Below are 22,903 nucleotides of genomic sequence, written 5' to 3'. Positions count from 1 at the left end.
CTTGTGCCCGCCCTCACAGTCGGGCATATTTGCGGAATACACCACGTGGTGCCGCCGTTGACCCTGGCCATTGACCGAGCAACCCAACGTTCCTACCAGCTCCCTCCGCAGGAATGTGTTTGACGTACCAGTTTATAGAGATTATCACAAGTGGCTCAATGAGTAATCGATTGAACAAAGATGCACATTGCAATTCATGAAGCATCTGTGCACGATGTGGTGATGAAAAATTAATGCAGGAGCTTTTTGTCACTCCACTGCTGGATAAAGGCCTCCTCATGCTGCACTGGTCATTGGGGTTTATCAAAGTGAACAACAATGGGTAGGACCACTTGGTGAAGTTAACAAAAACATGTCCCATGCCAATACCCGGGATTGGACCAGGGACCTTTAGATCTTTAGTCTAACACTCTCCCAACTGAGCTATTTCAGCTTCCTCCTGCAGCATTGATCTAGTTGCCATGTTATTGATGTCCCAGTTTGGTAGAGATTATCACAAGTGGCTCAATGGGTAATCTGTTGACCAATGATGCACATTGCAATTCATAAAGCATCTGTACACCATGTGGCGATCACAAATAAATACAGGATCTTATTGTCACTCCACTACTGAATAAGGGACTCATGCTACACAAGTTATTGGGGTTGACCCAAGTTATTCAATTAGTTATTCAATTAGTTGTCATGCTATTGTAGTGGCAGTTAGAATAGAGAGCATGACAAGAGGCTCACATGGTTATTTGCCATTACCAATGATTCTCAATTCCAGTTCCTAATGAATATGTGCACTATGTGGTGATTATAAATACAGTGAGGGAAAAAAGTATTTGGTCCCCTGCTGATTTTGTACATTTGCCCACTGACATTTTCTTATCAGTCTATAATTTTAATAGTAGGTTTATTTGAATAGTGAGAGATAGAATAACAACAACAAAATCCAGAAAAACGCTTGTCAAAAATGTTAGAAATTGTTTTGCATTTTAATGAGGGAAATAAGTATTTGACCCCCTCTCAATAAGAAAGATTCCTCGCTCCCAGGTGTCTTTTATACAGGTAACGAGCTGAGATTAGGAGCACACTCTTAAAGGGAGTGCTCCTAATCTCTGCTTGTTACCTATATAAAAGACACCTTTCCACAGAAGCAATCAATCAATCAGATTCCAAACTCTCCACCATGGCCAAGACCAAAGAGCTCTCCAAGGATGTCAGGGACAAGATTGTAGACCTACACAAGGCTGGAATGGGCTACAAGACCATTAGGTGAAAGCCCTCCCCGTAGAGGTTATCAATTCTAGATTTGAAACTTTCGTGACTGCAAGGATCCATACTCTTGATTTCTAAATTCAACCACCTATCGAAGAAGAACCCAGTCCCACATATAACAAAAGTAGACGTTAACAAAATCGTCATTAATCAGAGTAGCACCCTGATTTCGGACAATCTGAAAACAGTACTGGTTAGAGGGCTAAATTTTGCTGTCACCCCGAAACATTACTGTAGATGATATCATCTCTCAGGTCAATGTGGCCCTTAAAGGCATAGGACACATCCAAGCAGACGTTGCGAGAGCTGAAATAGCCACTATTCTTAAGAATGCTAAGAAATCCATTAGCAACATCAGCAAAAATGAATGCTCTGAACTCGCGAATTAAAAAAAAACAGAAGTGATATAGTCATCCTTTCAGCCGACAAAGGCAACGCTACTGTAATTATGGATAAAGATTCGTACAACAAAATCCAGAACCTACTCAACGATGGAAGTTACTCAAAAATAAAAAAATGACCCTACTAATAGCCTAACTTTAAAGACCAACAAGATCATCACAAGTTCGACCTCCCTAATCGAACCAACTAAACGTCCCTCCTTAAAACCTTCTGCTGCAAGACCGTCTAAATTCTATGGTCTCCCCAAGATTCATAAAGAAGGCACTCCACTACGACCCATCGTATCCACGATCAACTCCCCTACCTATAAGCTAGCACGTTTTCTGTCAGATACCTTGCTACCTTTCACTGGCAAGACCTCCTCAGCAGTACTTAACTCAACTAATTTGGTCTCTATGGTCAAAGACGTTGTACTGTCCCCTGACGATATCCTTGTCAGCTTCGATGTGGTCTCTTTGTTCACCAAGGTCCCAGTACCTGATACCATTGAAATAATTGAAAATTTGGTCCAACATTGACTAGACCCCGACACACCTGCACTGGTTAGGCACTGCCTCAACAATACCTACTTTACTTGGAATGGCTCCTTCTACAAACAAAATGAGGGTACCCCCATGGGTTCTCCCTTATCACCAGTGATAGCCAATGTTTTCATGGAGAAATTTGAATCAGACGCCATCCAGACTTTCATCTTCAGACCTTCCCTGTGGAAGAGATATGTGGATGACACTTTCGTCATTTGGCCACATGGCCTCCCAGCTTTGAACCTTTTCCTACACCACATCAATTCTAGACATTCCGCCATCAAATTCACCATGGAAGTGGAGAAAGATGGCAAGCTACCATTCTTGGATGTTCTGTTTGAGAGGAGACCTGATGGCTCACTGGGGCATTCTGTCTACAGGAAACCCACCCACACATATTCCTACTTGAAACCTGAATCCCACCACCACCCAGCTCAAAATAATTCTCTAATCAAAACGTTATACCATAGGGCACATTGCATTTTGGACCAACACCACCTGATCAGTTAATTAAAACACGTACACCTGGCCCTCAAGAGAAACGGATACTCTGACCGTACCATCCGCCAAGCTGTTTCTCCCTCCATACAGAAACAACCACTTGATACTCCGGTCAAAACCATCACACTACCATATATAGCAGGCGTTACTAAAAAGATCTCCAAAATTCTAAACAAACACAAGATCCTGGTCCGGTTCAATACAGTACACAAAATCCGTGATCTAATCCCATCCGTGAAGGATGTCGTTCCTGACTTACAGTACCCCGGGGTTTACAAATTGAGCTGCACCTGTGGTGACTGCTATATCGGGGAGACGAAACGACATATCTCTGACCGAATTCGCGAGTACAAATCAGATTTGAAACACGGCAGAACTAATTCTTCTGCCGTAGCTGATCACTGTTACAACGCTGTGGTTGATCACGATATGTCGTTCCTGACTTACAGTACCCCGGGGTTTACAAATTGAGCTGCACCTGTGGTGACTGCTATATCGGGGAGACGAAACGACATATCTCTGACCGAATTCGCGAGCACAAATCAGATTTGAAACACGGCAGAACTTATTCTTCTGCCGTAGCTGATCACTGTTACAACGCTGTGGTTGATGACGATATAGTTTTCTCCGATACCAAGGTTCTCTGCAAACCCACGGGTTTTCATCAGAGATTTGTCCACGAGGCAATTCAGATTTACAAACACAGACACAATTTCAACCGAGAGGATGGTTTCAAATTAAGCAATCATTGGAAATATGTTCTAAATCAAACCAAACATTAAACTAATTTTAAATGGTACAGTATATTTATTTAAGTAGTGGTATTCCAAACTTTCACAGCAGCCTATTTTCCTTTCACACCAACATTATGTAAACTCCCCCCCCACCGTGCCGGTCCAGTACATCATTTTATGCTAATTCCTTTGTCAAGGCGTTTTTTGTTTCCTCCCACACAGCTTAAAGGACGCGACCTGGGCTTGCTGTCTTCACTCCAACGCTGTCCTCTGGACAGTCCAGTCCCTTCACCTGATGAAGGCCGCTTGTGTTGTGGCCGAAACGTCGTGATTTTTTGTTATTTTATTTTTTACCTACGTGACTTTACCGAATAGAACCAAAGAATAAGCTATTGAAGTGCCTGTTAGAATAGAGAGCATAACAAGAGGCTCACATGGCTATTTGCCATTACCAATTATGCTCAATTGCAGTTCCTAATGAATATTTGCACTATGTGGTGATAAGAAATACATACGGGAGCTTTTTGTCACTCCACTGCTGGATAAAGGCCTCCTCATGCTGCACTGGTAATTGGGGTTTATCAAAATTAACCACAATGGGTAGGAAAACTTGGTGAAGTGAGCAAAAATATGTCCCATGCCGAAACCTGGGATTGAACCAGTCTAATGCTCTCCCAACTGAGCTATTTCGGCTTCCTCTTGCAGCATCGATTTAGTTGCCATGTTATCGACGTCCCAGTTTGGTAGAGAGTATCACAAGTGGCTCAATGGGTAATCTATTAACCAATGATGCACATTGTAATTCATAAAGCATATGTGCACGATGTGGAGATGAGAAATAAATACAGGAGCTTTTTGTCACTCCACTGCTGGATAAGGAACTCATGCTACACTAGTTGTTTGGGTTAATCAAAGTTATTCAATTAGTTGTCACGCTATTGAAGTGCCAGTTAGAATAAAGAGCATAACAAGAGGCTCACATGGTTATTTGCCGTTAACAATTATGCTCAATTGCTGTTCACAATGCATTTGTGTACTATGTGGTGATAAGAAATACATACGGGAGCTTTTTGTCACTCCACTGCTGGATAAAGGCCTCCTCATGCTGCACTGGTCATTGGGGTTTATCAAAGTGAACCACAATGGGTAGGACCACTTGGTGAACTGAGCAACAATACGTACCATGCCAAAAGCCATGAATGAACCAGGGACCTTCAGATCTTCACTCTAACACTCTCCCAACTACGCTATTTCAGCTTCCTCTTGGAGGATTGATTTAGTTGCCATGTTATCGACATCCCAGTTTAATAGAGATTATCACAGGCGGCTAGATGTGTAATCGATTGACCAATGATGCACATTGGAATTCATCAAGCATTTTTGCACTATGTAGTGATAAGAAATAAATACAGGAGCTTATTGTCACTCCACTCCTGAAGGGCCCATTGCTACACAAGCTATTGGGGCTGACCCAAGTTTTTCAATTAGTTGTCATGCTATTGAAGTGCCAGTTAGAATGGAGATCATAACATGAGGCTCACATGGATATTTGCCATTTCCAATGATTTTCAATTTCAGTTCCTAATGAATATGTGCACTATGTGATCATAAGACATACATATGGGAGCTTTTTGTCACTCCCCTGCTGGATAAAGGCCTCCTCATGCTGCACTGGTCATTGGGGTTTATCAAAGTGAACCACAAAAGGTAGAACCACTTGGTGAATTGAGCAAAAACATGTCTCATGCCGAAACCCGGGATTGAACCAGGGACCTTTAGATCTTCAGTCTAACGCTCTCCCAACTGAGCTATTTCGGCTTCCTCCTGCATAATTGATTTAGTTTCCATGTTATTGACTTTCCAGTTTGGTACAGATTATCGCAAGTGGATCAATGGGTAATATATTAACCAATGATGCACATTGCAATTCATGAAGCATCTGTGCATGATGTGGAGATAAGAAATAAATACAGGAGCTTTTTGTCACTCCACTCCTGAAGGGCCTATTGCTACACAAGCTATTGGGGATGACCCAAGTTTTTCAATTAGTTGTCATGCTATTGAAGTGCCAGTTAGAATAGAGAGCATAACAAGAGGCTCACATGGTTATTTGCCATTTCCAATTATTTTCAATTTCAGTTCCTAATGAATATGTGCACTATGTTGTCATAAGACATACATATGGGAGCCTTTTGTCATTCCCCTGCTGGATAAAGGCCTCCTCATGCTGCACTGGTCATTGGGGTTTATCAAAGTGAACCACAATAGGTAGAACCACTTAGTGATTTGAGCAAAAATATGTCCCATGCCAAAACCCGGGATTGAACCAGGGACCTTTAGATGTTCAGTCTAACGCTCTCCCAACTGAGCTATTTCGGCTTACTCCTGCAGCATTGATTTAGTTGCCCTGTTATTGACGTTCCAGTTTGGTAGAGATTATCACAAGTGGCTCAATGGGTAATCTATTGACCAATGATGCACATTTCAATTCATAAAGCATCTGTGCACGATGTGGAGATAAGAAATAAATACAGGAGCTTTTTGTCACTCCACTCCTGAAGGGCGTATTGCTACACAAGCTATTGGGGATGACCCAAGTTGTTCAATTAGTTGTCATGCTATTGAAGTGCCAGTTAGAATAGAGAGCATAACAAGAGGCTCACATGGTTATTTGCCATTTCCAATTATTTTCAATTTCAGTTCCTAATGAATATGTGCACTATGTTGTCATAAGACATACATATGGGAGCCTTTTGTCATTCCCCTGCTGGATAAAGGCCTCCTCATGCTGCACTGGTCATTGGGGTTTATCAAAGTGAACCACAATAGGTAGAACCATTTGGTGAATTGAGCAACAATATGTTCCATGCCGTAACCGGGGTAGAACCAGGGACCTTTAGATCTTCAGTCTAACGCTCTCCCAACTGAGCTATTTCGGCTTTGTGCTGCGTAATTCATTTAGTTGCCATGTTATTGACGTTCCAGTTTGGTAGAGATTATCACAAGTGGCTCAATGGGTAATATATTAACCAATGATGCACATTGCAATTCATGAAGCATCTGTGCACGATGTGGAGATAAGAAATAAATACAGGAGCTTTTTGTCACTCCACTCCTGAAGGGCCTATTGCTACACAAGCTATTGGGGCTGACCCAAGTTTTTCAATTAGTTGTCATGCTATTGAAGTGCCAGTTAGAATGGAGATCATAACATGAGGCTCACATGGATATTTGCCATTTCCAATGATTTTCAATTTCAGTTCCTAATGAATATGTGCACTATGTGATCATAAGACATACATATGGGAGCTTTTTGTCACTCCCCTGCTGGATAAAGGCCTCCTCATGCTGCACTGGTCATTGGGGTTTATGAAAGTGAACCACAAAAGGTAGAACCACTTGGTGAATTGAGCAAAAACATGTCTCATGCCAAAACCCGGGATTGAACCAGGGACCTTTAGATCTTCAGTCTAACGCTCTCCCAACTGAGCTATTTCGTCTTCCTCCTGCAAAATTGATTTAGTTTCCATGTTATTGACTTTCCAGTTTGGTACAGATTATCGCAAGTGGATCAATGGGTAATATATTAACCAATGATGCACATTGCAATTCATGAAGCATCTGTGCATGATGTGGAGATAAGAAATAAATACAGGAGCTTTTTGTCACTCCACTCCTGAAGGGCCTATTGCTACACAAGCTATTGGGGATGACCCAAGTTTTTCAATTAGTTGTCATGCTATTGAAGTGCCAGTTAGAATAGAGAGCATAACAAGAGGCTCACATGGTTATTTGCCATTTCCAATTATTTTCAATTTCAGTTCCTAATGAATATGTGCACTATGTTGTCATAAGACATACATATGGGAGCCTTTTGTCATTCCCCTGCTGGATAAAGGCCTCCTCATGCTGCACTGGTCATTGGGGTTTATCAAAGTGAACCACAATAGGTAGAACCACTTAGTGAATTGAGCAAAAATATGTCCCATGCCAAAACCCGGGATTGAACCAGGGACCTTTAGATGTTCAGTCTAACGCTCTCCCAACTGAGCTATTTCGGCTTACTCCTGCAGCATTGATTTAGTTGCCCTGTTATTGACGTTCCAGTTTGGTAGAGATTATCACAAGTGGCTCAATGGGTAATCTATTGACCAATGATGCACATTGCAATTCATAAAGCATCTGTGCACGATGTGGAGATAAGAAATAAATACAGGAGCTTTTTGTCACTCCACTCCTGAAGGGCCTATTGCTACACAAGTTATTGGGGATGTCCCAAGTTTTTCAATTATTTGTCATGCTATTGAAGTGCCAGTTAGAATAGAGAGCATAACAAGAGGCTCACATGGTTATTTGCCATTTCCAATGATTTTCAATTTCAGTTCCTAATGAATATGTGCACTATGTGGTCATAAGACATACATATGGGAGCTTTTTGTCACTCCCCTGCTGGATAAAGGCCTCCTCATGCTGCACTGGTCATTGGGGTTTATCAAAGTGAACCACAATAGGTAGAACCACTTAGTGAATTGAGCAAAAATATGTCCCATGCCAAAACCCGGGATTGAACCAGGGACCTTTAGATCTTCAGTCTAACGCTCTCCCAACTGAGCTATTTCGGCTTACTCCTGCAGCATTGATTTAGTTGCCCTGTTATTGACGTTCCAGTTTGGTAGAGATTATCACAAGTGGCTCAATGGGTAATCTATTGACCAATGATGCACATTTCAATTCATAAAGCATCTGTGCACGATGTGGAGATAAGAAATAAATACAGGAGCTTTTTGTCACTCCACTCCTGAAGGGCGTATTGCTACACAAGCTATTGGGGATGACCCAAGTTGTTCAATTAGTTGTCATGCTATTGAAGTGCCAGTTAGAATAGAGAGCATAACAAGAGGCTCACATGGTTATTTGCCATTTCCAATTATTTTCAATTTCAGTTCCTAATGAATATGTGCACTATGTTGTCATAAGACATACATATGGGAGCCTTTTGTCATTCCCCTGCTGGATAAAGGCCTCCTCATGCTGCACTGGTCATTGGGGTTTATCAAAGTGAACCACAATAGGTAGAACCATTTGGTGAATTGAGCAACAATATGTTCCATGCCGTAACCGGGGTAGAACCAGGGACCTTTAGATCTTCAGTCTAACGCTCTCCCAACTGAGCTATTTCGGCTTTGTGCTGCGTAATTCATTTAGTTGCCATGTTATTGACGTTCCAGTTTGGTAGAGATTATCACAAGTGGCTCAATGGGTAATATATTAACCAATGATGCACATTGCAATTCATGAAGCATCTGTGCACGATGTGGAGATAAGAAATAAATACAGGAGCTTTTTGTCACTCCACTCCTGAAGGGCCTATTGCTACACAAGCTATTGGGGCTGACCCAAGTTTTTCAATTAGTTGTCATGCTATTGAAGTGCCAGTTAGAATGGAGATCATAACATGAGGCTCACATGGATATTTGCCATTTCCAATGATTTTCAATTTCAGTTCCTAATGAATATGTGCACTATGTGATCATAAGACATACATATGGGAGCTTTTTGTCACTCCCCTGCTGGATAAAGGCCTCCTCATGCTGCACTGGTCATTGGGGTTTATCAAAGTGAACCACAAAAGGTAGAACCACTTGGTGAATTGAGCAAAAACATGTCTCATGCCAAAACCCGGGATTGAACCAGGGACCTTTAGATCTTCAGTCTAACGCTCTCCCAACTGAGCTATTTCGGCTTCTGCTGCGTAATTCATTTAGTTGCCATGTTATTGACGTTCCAGTTTGGTAGAGATTATCACAAGTGGCTCAATGGGCAATATATTAACCAATGATGCACATTGCAATTCATGAAGCATCTGTGCACGATGTGGAGATAAGAAATAAATACAGGAGCTTTTTGTCACTCCACTCCTGAAGGGCTTATTGCTACACAACCTATTGGGGATGACCCAAGTTTTTCAATTAGTTGTCATGCTATTGAAGTGCCAGTTAGAATAGAGAGCATAACAAGAGGCTCACATGGTTATTTGCCATTTCCCATGATTTTCAATTTCAGTTCCTAATGAATATGTGCACTGTGGTCATAAGACATACATATGGGAGCTTTTTGTCACCCCCCTGCTGGATAAAGGCCTCCTCATGCTGCCCTGGTCATTGGGGATTGTCAAAGTTAACCACAATGGGTAGTACCACTTGGTGAAGTGAGCAAAAGTATGTCTGATGCCGAAACCCGGGATTGCACCAGGGACCTTTAGATGTTCAGTCTAACGCTCTCCCAACTGAGCTATTTCGGCTTACTCCTGCAGCATTGATTTAGTTGCCCTGTTATTGACGTGCCAGTTTGGTAGAGATTATCACAAGTGGCTCAATGGATAATCTATTGACCAATGATGCACATTTCAATTCATAAAGCATCTGTGCACGATGTGGAGATAAGAAATAAATACAGGAGCTTTTTGTCACTCCACTCCTGAAGGGCGTATTGCTACACAAGCTATTGGGGATGACCCAAGTTTTTCAATTAGTTGTCATGCTATTTAAGTGCCAGTTAGAATAGAGAGCATAACAAGAGGCTCACATGGTTATTTGGCATTTCCAATTATTTTGAATTTCAGTTCCTAATGAATATGTGCACTATGTTGTCATAAGACATACATATCGGAGCTTTTTGTCACTCCCCTGCTGGATAAAGGCCTCCTCATGCTGCACTGGTCATTGGGGTTTATCAAAGTGAACCACAATAGGTAGAACCACTTAGTGAATTGAGCAAAAATATTTCCCATGCCGAAACCCGGGATTGAACCAGGGACCTTTAGATCTTCAGTCTAACGCTCTCCCAACTGAGCTATTTCGGCTTCCTCCTGCATAATTAATTTAGTTGCCATGTTATTGACGTTCCAGTATGGTAGAGATTATCGCAAGTGGCTCAATGGGTAATATATTAACCAATGATGCACATTGCAATTCATGAAGCATCTGTGCACGATGTGGAGATAAGAAATAAATACAGGAGCTTTTTGTCACTCCACTCCTGAAGGGCCTATTGCTACACAAGCTATTGGGGATGACCCAAGTTTTTCAATTAGTTGTCATGCTATTGAAGTGCCAGTTAGAATAGAGAGCATAACAAGAGGCTCACATGGTTATTTGCCATTTCCCATGATTTTCAATTTCAGTTCCTAATGAATATGTGCACTGTGGTCATAAGACATACATATGGGAGCTTTTTGTCACTCCCCTGCTGGATAAAGGCCTCCTCATGCTGCCCTGGTCATTGGGGATTGTCAAAGTTAACCACAATGGGTAGTACCACTTAGTGAAGTGAGCAAAAGTATGTCTGATGCCGAAACCCGGGATTGCACCAGGGACCTTTAGATGTTCAGTCTAACGCTCTCCCAACTGAGCTATTTCGGTTTTCTCCTGCAGCATTGATTTAGTTGCCCTGTTATTGACGTTCCAGTTTGGTAGAGATTATCACAAGTGGCTCAATGGATAATCTATTGACCAATGCTGCACATTTCAATTCATAAAGCATCTGTGCACGATGTGGAGATAAGAAATAAATACAGGAGCTTTTTGTCACTCCACTCCTGAAGGGCCTATTGCTACACAAGCTATTGGGGATGACCCAAGTTTTTCAATTAGTTGTCATGCTATGGAAGTGCCAGTTAGAATAGAGAGCATAACAAGAGGCTCACATGGTTATTTGGCATTTCCAATTATTTTCAATTTCAGTTCCTAATGAATATGTGCTCTATGTTGTCATAAGACATACATATCGGAGCTTTTTGTCACTCCCCTGCTGGATAAAGGCCTCCTCATGCTGCACTGGTCATTGGGGTTTATCAAAGTGAACCACAATAGGTAGAACCACTTGGTGAATTGAGCAAAAATATGTCCCATGCCAAAACCCGGGATTGAACCAGGGACATTTAGATCTTCAGTCTAACGCTCTCCCAACTGAGCTATTTCGGCTTCCTCCTGCGTAATTGATTTAGTTCCCATGTTATTGACGTTCCAGTTTGGTAGAGATTAACGCAAGTGGCTCAATGGGTAATATATTAACCAATGATGCACATTGCAATTCATGAAGCATCTGTGCACGATGTGGAGATAAGAAATAAATACAGGAGCTTTTTGTCACTCCACTCCTGAAGGGCTTATTGCTACACAACCTATTGGGGATGACCCAAGTTTTTCAATTAGTTGTCATGCTATTGAAGTGCCAGTTAGAATAGAGAGCATAACAAGAGGCTCACATGGTTATTTGCCATTTCCCATGATTTTCAATTTCAGTTCCTAATGAATATGTGCACTGTGGTCATAAGACATACATATGGGAGCTTTTTGTCACCCCCCTGCTGGATAAAGGCCTCCTCATGCTGCCCTGGTCATTGGGGATTGTCAAAGTTAACCACAATGGGTAGTACCACTTGGTGAAGTGAGCAAAAGTATGTCTGATGCCGAAACCCGGGATTGCACCAGGGACCTTTAGATGTTCAGTCTAACGCTCTCCCAACTGAGCTATTTCGGCTTACTCCTGCAGCATTGATTTAGTTGCCCTGTTATTGACGTGCCAGTTTGGTAGAGATTATCACAAGTGGCTCAATGGATAATCTATTGACCAATGATGCACATTTCAATTCATAAAGCATCTGTGCACGATGTGGAGATAAGAAATAAATACAGGAGCTTTTTGTCACTCCACTCCTGAAGGGCGTATTGCTACACAAGCTATTGGGGATGACCCAAGTTTTTCAATTAGTTGTCATGCTATTTAAGTGCCAGTTAGAATAGAGAGCATAACAAGAGGCTCACATGGTTATTTGGCATTTCCAATTATTTTGAATTTCAGTTCCTAATGAATATGTGCACTATGTTGTCATAAGACATACATATCGGAGCTTTTTGTCACTCCCCTGCTGGATAAAGGCCTCCTCATGCTGCACTGGTCATTGGGGTTTATCAAAGTGAACCACAATAGGTAGAACCACTTAGTGAATTGAGCAAAAATATTTCCCATGCCGAAACCCGGGATTGAACCAGGGACCTTTAGATCTTCAATCTAACGCTCTCCCAACTGAGCTATTTCGGCTTCCTCCTGCATAATTAATTTAGTTGCCATGTTATTGACGTTCCAGTATGGTAGAGATTATCGCAAGTGGCTCAATGGGTAATATATTAACCAATGATGCACATTGCAATTCATGAAGCATCTGTGCACGATGTGGAGATAAGAAATAAATACAGGAGCTTTTTGTCACTCCACTCCTGAAGGGCCTATTGCTACACAAGCTATTGGGGATGACCCAAGTTTTTCAATTAGTTGTCATGCTATTGAAGTGCCAGTTAGAATAGAGAGCATAACAAGAGGCTCACATGGTTATTTGCCATTTCCCATGATTTTCAATTTCAGTTCCTAATGAATATGTGCACTGTGGTCATAAGACATACATATGGGAGCTTTTTGTCACTCCCCTGCTGGATAAAGGCCTCCTCATGCTGCCCTGGTCATTGGGGATTGTCAAAGTTAACCACAATGGGTAGTACCACTTGGTGAAGTGAGCAAAAGTATGTCTGATGCCGAAACCCGGGATTGCACCAGGGACCTTTAGATGTTCAGTCTAACGCTCTCCCAACTGAGCTATTTCGGTTTTCTCCTGCAGCATTGATTTAGTTGCCCTGTTATTGACGTTCCAGTTTGGTAGAGATTATCACAAGTGGCTCAATGGATAATCTATTGACCAATGCTGCACATTTCAATTCATAAAGAATCTGTGCACGATGTGGAGATAAGAAATAAATACAGGAGCTTATTGTCACTCCACTCCTGAAGGGCCTATTGCTACACAAGCTATTGGGGATGACCCAAGTTTTTCAATTAGTTGTCATGCTATGGAAGTGCCAGTTAGAATAGAGAGCATAACAAGAGGCTCACATGGTTATTTGGCATTTCCAATTATTTTCAATTTCAGTTCCTAATGAATATGTGCTCTATGTTGTCATAAGACATACATATCGGAGCTTTTTGTCACTCCCCTGCTGGATAAAGGCCTCCTCATGCTGCACTGGTCATTGGGGTTTATCAAAGTGAACCACAATAGGTAGAACCACTTGGTGAATTGAGCAAAAATATGTCCCATGCCAAAACCCGGGATTGAACCAGGGACATTTAGATCTTCAGTCTAACGCTCTCCCAACTGAGCTATTTCGGCTTCCTCCTGCGTAATTGATTTAGTTCCCATGTTATTGACGTTCCAGTTTGGTAGAGATTAACGCAAGTGGCTCAATGGGTAATATATTAACCAATGATGCACATTGCAATTCATAAAGCATCTGTGCACGATGTGAAGATAAGAAATAAATACAGGAGCTGATTGTCACTCCACTACTGAATAAGGGCCTAATGCTACACAAGTTATTGGAGTTAACCCAGTTATTTAATTCGTTGTCATGCTATTGAAGTTCCAGTTTGAATAGAAATCATATCAAGAGGCTCACATGCGTATTTGCCGTTAACAATTATGCTCAATTGCTGTTCATAATTCCTTTGTGCACTATGTGGTGATAAGAAAGACAGGAGCATTTTGTCACTCCACTGCTAGATAAATGCCTCCTCATGCTACACTGGTCATTGGGGTTTATCAACGTGAACCACAATGGGTAGGATCACTTGGTGAAGTTAGCAAAAGTTTGTCCCATGCTGAAACCCGGTATTAAACCAAAGACCTTCAGATCTTCAGTCTAACGGTCTCCCAACTGAGCTATTTCGGCTTCCTTTTGGAGCATTGATTTGGTTGCCATTTTATTGACGTCCCAGTTTGGTGGAGATTTTCACAAGTGGCTCAATGGGTAATCTATTGACCAATGATGCACATTTCAATTCATAAAGCATCTGTGCACGATGTGGAGATAAGAAATTAATACAGGAGCTTTTTGTCACTCCACTCCTGAAGGGCCTATTGCTACACAAGCTATTGGGGATGACCCAAGTTTTTCAATTAGTTGTCATGTTATTTAAGTGCCAGTTAGAATAGAGAGCATAACTAGAGGCTCACATGGTTATTTGCCATTTCCCATGATTTTCAATTTCAGTTCCTAATGAATATGTGCACTGTGGTCATAAGACATACATATGGGAGCTTTTTGTCACTCCCCTGCTGGATAAAGGCCTCCTCATGCTGCCCTGGTCATTGGGGTTTGTCAAAGTTAACCACAATGGTTAGTACCACTTGGTGAAGTGAGCAAAAGCATGTCCCATGCCGATCTTCAGTCTAACGCTCTCCCAACTGAGCTATTTCGGCTTACTCCTGCAGCATTGATTTAGTTGCCCTGTTATTGACGTTCCAGTTCGGTACAGATTATCACAAGTGGCTCAATGGGTAATCTATTGACCAATGATGCACATTTCAATTCATGAAGCATCTGTGCACGATGTGGAGATAAGAAATAAATACAGGAGCTTTTTGTCACTCCACTGCTGGATAAAGGCCTCCTCATGCTGCCCTGGTCATTGGGGTTTGTCAAAGTTAACCACAATGGTTAGTACCACTTGGTGAAGTGAGCAAAAGCATGTCCCATGCCGATCTTCAGTCTAACGCTCTCCCAACTGAGCTATTTCGGCTTCCTCCTGCAGCATTGATTTAGTTGCCATTTTATTTACGTCCCAGTTTGGTAGAGATTATCACAAGTGGCTCAATGGGTAATCTATTGACCAATGATGCACATTGCAATTCATAAAGCATCTGTGCACGATGTGGAGATAAGAAATAAATACAGGAGCTTTTTGTCACTCCACTCCTGAAGGGCCTATTGCTACACAAGTTATTGGGGATGTCCCAAGTTTTTCAATTATTTGTCATGCTATTGAAGTGCCAGTTAGAATAGAGAGCATAACAAGAGGCTCACATGGTTATTTGCCATTTCCAATGATTTTCAATTTCAGTTCCTAATGAATATGTGCACTATGTGGTCATAAGACATACATATGGGAGCTTTTTGTCACTCCCCTGCTGGATAAAGGCCTCCTCATGCTGCACTGGTCATTGGGGTTTATCAAAGTGAACCACAATAGGTAGAACCACTTGGTGAATTGAGCAAAAATATGTCCCATGTCGAAACCCGGGATTGAACCAGGGACATTTAGATCTTCAGAATAACGCTCTCCCAACTCAGCTATTTCGGCTTCCTCCTGTGTAATTCATTTTGTTGCCATGTTATTGACGTTCCAGTTTGGTAGAGATTATCGCAAGTGGCTCAATGGGTAATATATTAACCAATGATGCACATTGCAATTCATGAAGCATCTGTGCACGATGTGGAGATGAGAAATAAATACAGGAGCTTTTTGTCACTCCACTCCTGAAGGGCCTATTGCTACACAAGCTATTGAGGATGACCCAAGTTTTTCAATTAGTTGTCATGCTATTGAAGTGCCAGTTAGAATAGAGAGCATAACAAGAGGCTCACATGGTTATTTGCCATTTCCCATGATTTTCAATTTCAGTTCCTAATGAATATGTGCACTGTGGTCATAAGACATACATATGGGAGCTTTTTGTCACTCCCCTGCTGGATAAAGGCCTCCTCATGCTGCCCTGGTCATTGGGGTTTGTCAAAGTTAACCACAATGGTTAGTACCACTTGGTGAAGTGAGCAAAAGCATGTCCCATGCCGATCTTCAGTCTAACGCTCTCCCAACTGAGCTATTTCGGCTTCCTCCTGCAGCATTGCTTTAGATGCCATTTTATTGACGTCCCAGTTTGGTAGAGATTATCGCAAGTGGCTCAATGGGTAATATATTAACCAATGATGCACATTGCAATTCATGAAGCATCTGTGCACGATGTGGAGATAAGAAATAAATACAGGAGCTTTTTGTCACTCCACTCCTGAAGGGCCTATTGCTACACAAGCTATTGGGGATGACCCAAGTTTTTCAATTATTTGTCATGCTATTGAAGTGCCAGTTAGAATAGAGAGCATAACAAGAGGCTCACATGGTTATTTGCCATTTCCAATGATTTTCAATTTCAGTTCCTAATGAATATGTGCATTATGTGGTCATAAGACATACATATGGGAGCTTTTTGTCTCTCCCCTGCTGGATAAAGGCCCCCTCATGCTGCCCTGGTCATTGGGGATTGTCAAAGTTAACCACAATGGGTAGTACCACTTGGTGAAGTGAGCAAAAGTATGTCTGATGCCGATACCCGGGATTGCGCCAGGGACCTTTAGATGTTCAGTCTAACGCTCTCCCAACTGAGCTATTTCGGCTTACTCCTGCAGCATTGATTTAGTTGCCCTGTTATTGACGTTCCAGTTTGGTAGAGATTATCACAAGTGGCTCAATGGGTAATCTATTGACCAATGATGCACATTTCAATTCATAAAGCATCTGTGCACGATGTGGAGATAAGAAATAAATACAGGAGCTTTTTGTCACTCCACTCCTGAAGGGCCTATTGCTACACAAGCTATTGGGGATGACCCAAGTTTTTCAATTAGTTGTCATGCTATTGAAGTGCCAGTTAGAATAGAGAGCATAACAAGAGGCTCACATGGTTATTTGCCATTTCCCATGATTTTCAATTTCAGTTCCTAATGAATATGTGCACTGTGGTCATAAGACATACATATGGGAGCTTTTTGTCACTCCCCTGCTGGATAAAGGCCTCCTCATGCTGCCCTGGTCATTGGGGTTTGTCAAAGTTAACCACAATGGTTAGTACCACTTGGTGAAGTGAGCAAAAGCATATCCCATGCCGATCTTCAGTCTAACGCTCTCCCAACTGAGCTATTTCGGCTTCCTCCTGCAGCATTGATTTAGTTTCCATTTTATTGACGTCCCAGTTTGGTAGAGATTATCGCAAGTGGCTCAATGGGTAATATATTAACCAATGATGCACATTGCAATTCATGAAGCATCTGTGCACGATGTGGAGATAAGAAATAAATACAGGAGCTTTTTGTCACTCCACTCCTGAAGGGCCTATTGCTACACAAGCTATTGGGGATGACCCAAGTTTTTCAATTATTTGTCATGCTATTGAAATGCCAGTTAGAATAGAGAGCATAACAAGAGGCTCACATGGTTATTTGCCATTTCCAATTATTTTCAATTTCAGTTCCTAATGAATATGTGCATTATGTGGTCATAAGACATACAAATGGGAGCTTTTTGTCTCTCCCCTGCTGGATAAAGGCCTCCTCATGCTGCCCTGGTCATTGGGGATTGTCAAAGTTAACCACAATGGGTAGTACAACTTGGTGAAGTGAGCAAAAGTATGTCTGATACCGATACCCGGGATTGCACCAGGGACCTTTAGATGTTCAGTCTAACGCTCTCCCAACTGAGCTATTTCGGCTTACTCCTGCAGCATTGATTTAGTTGCCCTGTTATTGACGTTCCAGTTTGGTAGAGATTATCACAAGTGGCTCAATGGGTAATCTATTGACCATGATGCACATTTCAATTCATAAAGCATCTGTGCACAATGTGGAGATGAGAAATAAATACAGGAGCTTTTTGTCACTCCACTCCTGAAGGGCCTATTGCTACACAAGCTATTGGGGATGACCCAAGTTTTTCAATTAGTTGTCATGCTATTGAAGTGCCAGTTAGAATAGAGAGCATAACAAGAGGCTCACATGGTTATTTGCCATTTCCCATGATTTTCAATTTCAGTTCCTAATGAATATGTGCACTGTGGTCATAAGACATACATATGGGAGCTTTTTGTCACTCCCCTGCTGGATAAAGGCCTCCTCATGCTGCCCTGGTCATTGGGGTTTGTCAAAGTTAACCACAATGGTTAGTACCACTTGGTGAAGTGAGCAAAAGCATGTCTCATGCCGATCTTCAGTCTAACGCTCTCCCAACTGAGGTATTTCGGCTTCCTCCTGCAGCATTGCTTTAGATGCCATTTTATTGACGTCCCAGTTTGGTAGAGATTATCGCAAGTGGCTCAATGGGTAATATATTAACCAATGATGCACATTGCAATTCATGAAGCATCTGTGCACGATGTGGAGATAAGAAATAAATACAGGAGCTTTTTGTCACTCCACTCCTGAAGGGCCTATTGCTACACAAGCTATTGGGGATGACCCAAGTTTTTCAATTAGTTGTCATGTTATTGAAGTGCCAGTTAGAATAGAGAGCATAACAAGAGGCTCACATGGTTATTTGCCATTTCCAATGATTTTCAATTTCAGTTCCTAATGAATATGTGCATTATGTGGTCATAAGACATACATATGGGAGCTTTTTGTCTCTCCCCTGCTGGATAAAGGCCTCCTCATGCTGCCCTGGTCATTGGGGATTGTCAAAGTTAACCACAATGGGTAGTACCACTTGGTGAAGTGAGCAAAAGTATGTCTGATGCCGATACCCGGGATTGCACCAGGGACCTTTAGATGTTCAGTCTAACGCTCTCCCAACTGAGCTATTTCGGCTTACTCCTGCAGCATTGATTTAGTTGCCCTGTTATTGACGTTCCAGTTTGGTAGAGATTATCACAAGTGGCTCAATGGGTAATCTATTGACCAATGATGCACATTTCAATTCATAAAGCATCTGTGCACGATGTGGAGATAAGAAATAAATACAGGAGCTTTTTGTCACTCCACTCCTGAAGGGCATATTGCTACACAAGCTATTGGGGATGACCCAAGTTTTTCAATTAGTTGTCATGCTATTGAAGTGCCAGTTAGAATAGAGAGCATAACAAGAGGCTCACATGGTTATTTGCCATTTCCCATGATTTTCAATTTCAGTTCCTAATGAATATGTGCACTGTGGTCATAAGACATACATATGGGAGCTTTTTGTCACTCCCCTGCTGGATAAAGGCCTCCTCATGCTGCCCTGGTCATTGGGGTTTGTCAAAGTTATCACAATGGTTAGTACCACTTGGTGAAGTGAGCAAAAGCATATCCCATGCCGATCTTCAGTCTAACGCTCTCCCAACTGAGCTATTTCGGCTTCCTCCTGCAGCATTGATTTAGTTGCCATTTTATTGACGTCCCAGTTTGGTAGAGATTATCGCAAGTGGCTCAATGGGTAATATATTAACCAATGATGCACATTGCAATTCATGAAGCATCTGTGCACGATGTGGAGATAGGAAATAAATATAGGAGCTTTTTGTCACTCCACTCCTGAAGGGCCTATTGCTACACAAGCTATTGGGGATGACCCAAGTTTTTCAATTATTTGTCATGCTATTGAAATGCCAGTTAGAATAGAGAGCATAACAAGAGGCTCACATGGTTATTTGCCATTTCCAATTATTTTCAATTTCAGTTCCTAATGAATATGTGCATTATGTGGTCATAAGACATACATATGGGAGCTTTTTGTCTCTCCCCTGCTGGATAAAGGCCTCCTCATGCTGCCCTGGTCATTGGGGATTGTCAAAGTTAACCACAATGGGTAGTACAACTTGGTGAAGTGAGCAAAAGTATGTCTGATGCCGATACCCGGGATTGCACCAGGGACCTTTAGATGTTCAGTCTAACGCTCTCCCAACTGAGCTATTTCGGCTTACTCCTGCAGCATTGATTTAGTTGCCCTGTTATTGACGTTCCAGTTTGGTAGAGATTATCACAAGTGGCTCAATGGGTAATCTATTGACCAATGATGCACATTTCAATTCATAAAGCATTGTGCACGATGTGGAGATAAGAAATAAATACAGGAGCTTTTTGTCACTCCACTCCTGAAGGGCCTATTGCCACACAAGCTATTGGGGATGACCCAAGTTTTTCAATTAGTTGTCATGCTATTGAAGTGCCAGTTAGAATAGAGAGCATAACAAGAGGCTCACATGGTTATTTGCCATTTCCCATGATTTTCAATTTCAGTTCCTAATGAATATGTGCACTGTGGTCATAAGACATACATATGGGAGCTTTTTGTCACTCCCCTGCTGGATAAAGGCCTCCTCATGCTGCCCTGGTCATTGGGGTTTGTCAAAGTTAACCACAATGGTTAGTACCACTTGGTGAAGTGAGCAAAAGCATATCCCATGCCGATCTTCAGTCTAACGCTCTCCCAACTGAGCTATTTCGGCTTCCTCCTGCAGCATTGATTTAGTTGCCATTTTATTGACGTCCCAGTTTGGTAGAGATTATCGCAAGTGGCTCAATGGGTAATATATTAACCAATGATGCACATTGCAATTCATGAAGCATCTGTGCACGATGTGGAGATAAGAAATAAATACAGGAGCTTTTTGTCACTCCACTCCTGAAGGGCCTATTGCTACACAAGCTATTGGGGATGACCCAAGTTTTTCAATTATTTGTCATGCTATTGAAATGCCAGTTAGAATAGAGAGCATAACAAGAGGCTCACATGGTTATTTGCCATTTCCAATTATTTTCAATTTCAGTTCCTAATGAATATGTGCATTATGTGGTCATAAGACATACATATGGGAGCTTTTTGTCTCTCCCCTGCTGGATAAAGGCCTCCTCATGCTGCCCTGGTCATTGGGGATTGTCAAAGTTAACCACAATGGGTAGTACAACTTGGTGAAGTGAGCAAAAGTATGTCTGATGCCGATACCCGGGATTGCACCAGGGACCTTTAGATGTTCAGTCTAACGCTCTCCCAACGGAGCTATTTCGGCTTACTCCTGCAGCATTGATTTAGTTGCCCTGTTATTGACGTTCCAGTTTGGTAGAGATTATCACAAGTGGCTCAATGGGTAATCTATTGACCAATGATGCACATTTCAATTCATAAAGCATCTGTGCACGATGTGGAGATAAGAAATAAATACAGGAGCTTTTTGTCACTCCACTTCTGAAGGGCGTATTGCTACACAAGCTATTGGGGATGACCCAAGTTTTTCAATTAGTTGTCATGCTATTGAAGTGCCAGTTAGAATAGAGAGCATAACAAGAGGCTCACATGGTTATTTGCCATTTCCCATGATTTTCAATTTCAGTTCCTAATGAATATGTGCACTGTGGTCATAAGACATACATATGGGAGCTTTTTGTCACTCCCCTGCTGGATAAAGGCCTCCTCATGCTGCCCTGGTCATTGGGGTTTGTCAAAGTTAACCACAATGGTTAGTACCACTTGGTGAAGTGAGCAAAAGCATATCCCATGCCGATCTTCAGTCTAACGCTCTCCCAACTGAGCTATTTCGGCTTCCTCCTGCAGCATTGATTTAGTTGCCATTTTATTGACGTCCCAGTTTGGTAGAGATTATCGCAAGTGGCTCAATGGGTAATATATTAACCAATGATGCACATTGCAATTCATGAAGCATCTGTGCACGATGTGGAGATAAGAAATAAATACAGGAGCTTTTTGTCACTCCACTCCTGAAGGGCCTATTGCTACACAAGCTATTGGGGATGACCCAAGTTTTTCAATTATTTGTCATGCTATTGAAATGCCAGTTAGAATAGAGAGCATAACAAGAGGCTCACATGGTTATTTGCCATTTCCAATTATTTTCAATTTCAGTTCCTAATGAATATGTGCATTATGTGGTCATAAGACATACATATGGGAGCTTTTTGTCTCTCCCCTGCTGGATAAAGGCCTCCTCATGCTGCCCTGGTCATTGGGGATTGTCAAAGTTAACCACAATGGGTAGTACAACTTGGTGAAGTGAGCAAAAGTATGTCTGATGCCGATACCCGGGATTGCACCAGGGACCTTTAGATGTTCAGTCTAACGCTCTCCCAACTGAGCTATTTCGGCTTACTCCTGCAGCATTGATTTAGTTGCCCTGTTATTGACGTTCCAGTTTGGTAGAGATTATCACAAATGGCTCAATGGGTAATCTATTGACCATGATGCACATTTCAATTCATAAAGCATCTGTGCACGATGTGGAGATGAGAAATAAATACAGGAGCTTTTTGTCACTCCACTCCTGAAGGGCCTATTGCCACACAAGCTATTGGGGATGACCCAAGTTTTTCAATTAGTTGTCATGCTATTGAAGTGCCAGTTAGAATAGAGAGCATAACAAGAGGCTCACATGGTTATTTGCCATTTCCCATGATTTTCAATTTCAGTTCCTAATGAATATGTGCACTGTGGTCATAAGACATACATATGGGAGCTTTTTGTCACTCCCCTGCTGGATAAAGGCCTCCTCATGCTGCCCTGGTCATTGGGGTTTGTCAAAGTTAACCACAATGGTTAGTACCACTTGGTGAAGTGAGCAAAAGCATGTCTCATGCCGATCTTCAGTCTAACGCTCTCCCAACTGAGCTATTTCGGCTTCCTCCTGCAGCATTGATTTAGTTGCCATTTTATTGACGTCCCAGTTTGGTAGAGATTATCGCAAGTGGCTCAATGGGTAATATATTAACCAATGATGCACATTGCAATTCATGAAGCATCTGTGCACGATGTGGAGATAAGAAATAAATACAGGAGCTTTTTGTCACTCCACTCCTGAAGGGCCTATTGCTACACAAGCTATTGGGGATGACC

At 41.9% G+C, this 22,903-nt stretch overlaps 10 non-coding genes across 10 annotated transcripts; all 10 read right to left on the bottom strand.

Annotated features, from left to right (window-relative positions):
- Nucleotides 1-360: 360 nt before the first annotated feature.
- Nucleotides 361-433, bottom strand: TRNAF-AAA (transfer RNA phenylalanine (anticodon AAA)). The gene has a single exon. It is a non-coding gene; the product is annotated as a tRNA-Phe (tRNA).
- Nucleotides 434-5,169: 4,736 nt separating this feature from the next.
- Nucleotides 5,170-5,242, bottom strand: TRNAF-GAA (transfer RNA phenylalanine (anticodon GAA)). Its single transcript has one exon. It is a non-coding gene; the product is annotated as a tRNA-Phe (tRNA).
- Nucleotides 5,243-5,730: 488 nt separating this feature from the next.
- Nucleotides 5,731-5,803, bottom strand: TRNAF-GAA (transfer RNA phenylalanine (anticodon GAA)). Its single transcript has one exon. It is a non-coding gene; the product is annotated as a tRNA-Phe (tRNA).
- A 1,609-nt stretch (nucleotides 5,804-7,412) lies between these two features.
- TRNAF-GAA (transfer RNA phenylalanine (anticodon GAA)) lies at nucleotides 7,413-7,485 on the bottom strand. Its single transcript has one exon. It is a non-coding gene; the product is annotated as a tRNA-Phe (tRNA).
- Nucleotides 7,486-7,973: 488 nt separating this feature from the next.
- Nucleotides 7,974-8,046, bottom strand: TRNAF-GAA (transfer RNA phenylalanine (anticodon GAA)). The gene has a single exon. It is a non-coding gene; the product is annotated as a tRNA-Phe (tRNA).
- Nucleotides 8,047-9,094: 1,048 nt separating this feature from the next.
- On the bottom strand, nucleotides 9,095-9,167 carry TRNAF-GAA (transfer RNA phenylalanine (anticodon GAA)). The gene has a single exon. It is a non-coding gene; the product is annotated as a tRNA-Phe (tRNA).
- A 1,046-nt stretch (nucleotides 9,168-10,213) lies between these two features.
- On the bottom strand, nucleotides 10,214-10,286 carry TRNAF-GAA (transfer RNA phenylalanine (anticodon GAA)). The gene has a single exon. It is a non-coding gene; the product is annotated as a tRNA-Phe (tRNA).
- A 1,047-nt stretch (nucleotides 10,287-11,333) lies between these two features.
- On the bottom strand, nucleotides 11,334-11,406 carry TRNAF-GAA (transfer RNA phenylalanine (anticodon GAA)). Its single transcript has one exon. It is a non-coding gene; the product is annotated as a tRNA-Phe (tRNA).
- A 1,047-nt stretch (nucleotides 11,407-12,453) lies between these two features.
- On the bottom strand, nucleotides 12,454-12,526 carry TRNAF-GAA (transfer RNA phenylalanine (anticodon GAA)). The gene has a single exon. It is a non-coding gene; the product is annotated as a tRNA-Phe (tRNA).
- A 1,047-nt stretch (nucleotides 12,527-13,573) lies between these two features.
- On the bottom strand, nucleotides 13,574-13,646 carry TRNAF-GAA (transfer RNA phenylalanine (anticodon GAA)). The gene has a single exon. It is a non-coding gene; the product is annotated as a tRNA-Phe (tRNA).
- Nucleotides 13,647-22,903: the final 9,257 nt, after the last annotated feature.

Source organism: Petromyzon marinus, chromosome 19 (assembly GCF_048934315.1).
Source record: "Petromyzon marinus isolate PM22_M1 ecotype Great Lakes invasive population chromosome 19, UKy_Petmar_22M1.pri1.0, whole genome shotgun sequence".
Classification (NCBI taxonomy): domain Eukaryota; kingdom Metazoa; phylum Chordata; class Hyperoartia; order Petromyzontiformes; family Petromyzontidae; genus Petromyzon; species Petromyzon marinus.
This window is presented reverse-complemented; position numbering and strand designations above follow the sequence as displayed.